The sequence below is a fragment of the Arvicanthis niloticus genome, chromosome 8 (assembly GCF_011762505.2).
Source record: "Arvicanthis niloticus isolate mArvNil1 chromosome 8, mArvNil1.pat.X, whole genome shotgun sequence".
NCBI classification, from domain to species: domain Eukaryota; kingdom Metazoa; phylum Chordata; class Mammalia; order Rodentia; family Muridae; genus Arvicanthis; species Arvicanthis niloticus.
This window is the reverse complement of record NC_047665.1, coordinates 75,122,311-75,126,096: the sequence shown is the minus strand read 5'-3', so window position 1 is coordinate 75,126,096 and position 3,786 is coordinate 75,122,311. Positions and strand designations below refer to the sequence as shown.

Sequence of the window (3,786 nt, the reverse complement as noted above, 5' to 3'; positions counted from 1 at the left end):
TTGGAATCTGAGTGAATGTGGAGGACAGCAGGGGCATGGGTGGCTTGGGGGCAGGAGATAGCATTAAATGATGCTACTACAGTAGTCTTGTATAAAATTTTCATAAAAAATTTAATAAAGGCTCCAAAGTAGTAATGGCTTTCCAGAAGTGAGTGGAGTGGCAGAGGAAACAGGTCCAATGTAACCCTAGTGCTCAGAGACAATGACACCGTGATCTGGTAGTGTAGGAAAGAACCAAAGTGGACAACAAGACCAGCAGGACTGCACATGTACACTGAAGCTCAGAAGGCTTGGTGGCAGCACCTGCTGAGATGCCAAGTGTAAATTCCCTTCCTGGGGTATTATCCTTCAACAGGATGTTTTGTTCTTAGAAAAACTGCAGAATGTTACTTTGCAGACAGCAGCACACAGAAAGTCTCAGCCAAGGCATAGCAGCCCTTTGGGGTCCTACAAGTCCCCTGTTTTTATTCTATAGGTGAATAGCGTCTGTCTTAGGTCACCTTCCATCAATACCAATTATCCATCAGTGGGAATCCCTGCCTGCCTCAGGGCCCCTGTCTTCGGTAGGTAAGGACTGCAAGGGAGTTGCCCGTCATTAACTAACTATTCTCTGTAAAGGCTGAGACAAACCTGGGCAGTAGGTTTCTCTTGTGCCAGTGACACAAGCACCTGCTTAGTAATTGCCTGGGACTGTGTCTGCTGTCTGCAAAAGCAGCAAAGAAATATCAATCCTGCTTCAGCTTTTTCAGTAGTCCTGTTAGTGGAAACTATGACTGGCCAGGTCAAGCTGCTTATCCCCATTGACATCAGAACTGGGGGGCAGGTTCTTCGCAAAGCTCCAGTAGATCTCTGCCTGGGCGAGGCTCCATAGTGACAGGGTGCACACAACTCTCAGGAATTCAAACAGGACTTTCAGCATCTTAAGGAAAAACACAAACAGAAGCTCTCACCCTGGCTAACACAGAGTCAGGGCCTTTTCATATACCTGATGACAATTCTTTCCATTTCACTAAGCCCAGTGCCTTCTGGGATCATTTCCAATGTCTGTCTGCTGCAGGCAATGCATTCTTACCCAGTAATTTAAAAATTTAAAATATATAAAATAAACAATAATCTTGCATGGGGTGAGGTAAACTCCCCCCCCCTTTTTTTCAAGATAATTTTTCAAAGTTAAATGTGTTCTTTCTACTATAGCCTGGCCTTTAACAGCTGAACCATCTCTCCAGCCCTGAGTTAGTAGTTAAGCCAACTTTCTATTATCAAAGTTGTGAATTTTTAATCATACCCAATAAACACCTTTTTAATATAAAACATAGAACAACAACCATTCAAACAATGAAACAAAAACAGACAATTAACACACGTGGACAAATTGGCTGACCAAGAACTGACAATAGACAGGGAAAGCAGAACTAAGGATTTCTCCAGTAGGAGCCAGAGAGAAAGCAGGATGTCTCCTGATTTTCTCCTGCTCCTAGCAGGGCTCTGAAACAGCCTTTTCCTTATCTTTTGCTAACACAGCCAGAGAGAGGACAACTGCTTTTCTGAACCACCCCAACCCCCATTTTTTTGACTAATGGTCAAAAAAGAAGCTCCATGATTTTCACAAATTCTGATGGTTCAATTACATCTAAATTTTCTTCTAATTTATTTAAGAACATTACTTCTTTTGGACTGTGAGTCTTTGGCCAGTATTTGAGAAGTGCCATTACCATTGGTTCAGTGAGGGTACTGTTCTTCTCTAAAAATTGCATGACACAGTACGCCAGCTTGGGATGGTAGACACTCAGGGACCTCACTTTGTGCAAGGGCAGCAACACCTTCAACAGGAAAATCTTGTACTCTTCCTTTAGTGGCAAGGCAAATCCATTAATTATACTTCCCAGGATCTCCAGTAATTCTGCTGTGTCATTTTGGTGCTCTGTCTCATAGATAAACCTATGAAATATATTATTGATCTGTTTTCTGATGTAAGTACACAGGCCTAAGAACTTCACATAGATTCTGTGCAGGGTTGTTTTTAGAAAATCTCTCTCCCAAGGATCCTCACTGTCAAAAGTTCTAGAAGCTGCAATAAAAACTTCTGATCAATGTATTTCTTTGCTATATTGGGATGGAAATCTGGAGACTCTAAAAATCTTAAGAAAAATTCACAAGTAAGCTGCGGATGAGGCCGGACTGCTTCTAACGCTGGTTCATCTCCTCCTGGCTCGAATTCTGCTCCTGTGGGATTGGAGGAGGGTCCAAGGTTCAAAACCTTTTTAACTGCGAACATGTGGATGGCTTTGGAGTAAATGGGCTCTGTGATCTCGTTCCAGTTGTGGGTGATATACCTCCACCATCTCGCTTAGCGCAGCTCGCTGCTTTACTTCCTTCCTCTTCAGGTCACTCAGTGGGTCAGAAGCAAAGTTAAAGAGGATACAACACTGATGTAGCTTCTGGATGAAAAGCTTCTCTTGACCCGCAGGAGGAACATCTTGTAAAGATGGAAGTTTTTGCAGTTCTCTATTATTGCTGGCATTAAACTGTCAAGAGTTCTGCCATTTGTCTTTCTTCACAGGGACTATTGGCTGAGGGGCTGGTACTTTTATTTTAGTAGATGTCAAAGACTGAACAGTTGCAAGGCTGTTTGTCCTGCTGGCTATCTCTGCTGTAACTTGTCCTTCTTTTGAACCTTTTCCACTTTTCACCAGTTTTGGTGGTTCTTTCTCTTTCTTGTTTTTATTCGGCATGGCTGGTGACCGTGGCCTCCGCAGCTCCTGCAGCCACCTGATGCCACTGCTGCTATAGCAGCAGAAATGCCCCCAGTTCAGCATCATGCCGTCCCAGCTGCCACTGCAGTCACCGGAGGACTGAGTTGTTCATCTGCTCTCACTTCCCCTTTTCCAGGCTCCCCTTCCAACTTTTTGACCTGCATTTCTTCAATTATTTTCTAAACTTTCTCCCTCATCCTCGGAACTGGAGCTGTTCTCCACCTCTTGCAAGGATTTCTTAGCAGCAGCATCCTGTCACTATTTGTAGGAGGCACAATCAAAACAATCAGACTCTCATAGTGCTACTTACTACTTTCAGTTTGTCCCTACTTCTCCAATTCGTTCCACTCACTGAGCCGGCGGACTTCTTCCAGGAACAATCCCGTCAGGTTCTTCTCTCTTTCCAAATTTCGGTGGGACCTCCACTTGACAGCTCTGGCTGTGCCTGCCATACCGAGCTTGGGCATAGGCCAGGGGGATTAAAGAAAGTCTCAGACTTGGGTCATCCGTTATGAGGGAATGCCAATGCCTTTACTGGGCAGGTTCAATATATACACCAAGCCAAGGAAGGAAAAACACAAACTCAGGAAAAAACAGGAACTCAACTGGGGGGCAATAGGATGCCAAGTGTAAATTCTCTTCCTGGAGCGTCATCCTTCCACAGGATGTTTTGTTCCTAGAAATACTGCAGGATGTTACTTTGCAGACAGAGGCACACGGAAAGTCTCAGCCAGGGCATAGCAGCCCTTTGAGGTCCTACAGTACACACAGAGACTACATGAAGTACTCCTACTTCATCTGCCTCCTGAGCTGTTCAATCAGATCTTAAAAAGTGTCATAACTGAATATCTCACAGTCTGATGACTTTCTCTGATATAGTAGGCTTACTTCATTAGAGTCAAACATGTGATTTATTTCTTCATTGATCTATAAAGAGAGTAAAAGCAATTTCAGATATCCTCCCAATATTTATACCAATCACTAAATTTTAAAATGTGAAAAATATTCTCTTTTCAATATTACAAACAGCACT

General features: G+C 43.4%; 1 pseudogene; it reads right to left on the bottom strand.

The window, feature by feature from the left end:
- Window positions 1-1,174: 1,174 nt before the first annotated feature.
- Window positions 1,175-3,355, bottom strand: LOC117714065 (serine/threonine-protein phosphatase 2A 56 kDa regulatory subunit gamma isoform pseudogene; annotated as a pseudogene).
- Between the last annotated feature and the right edge of the window lie 431 nt (window positions 3,356-3,786).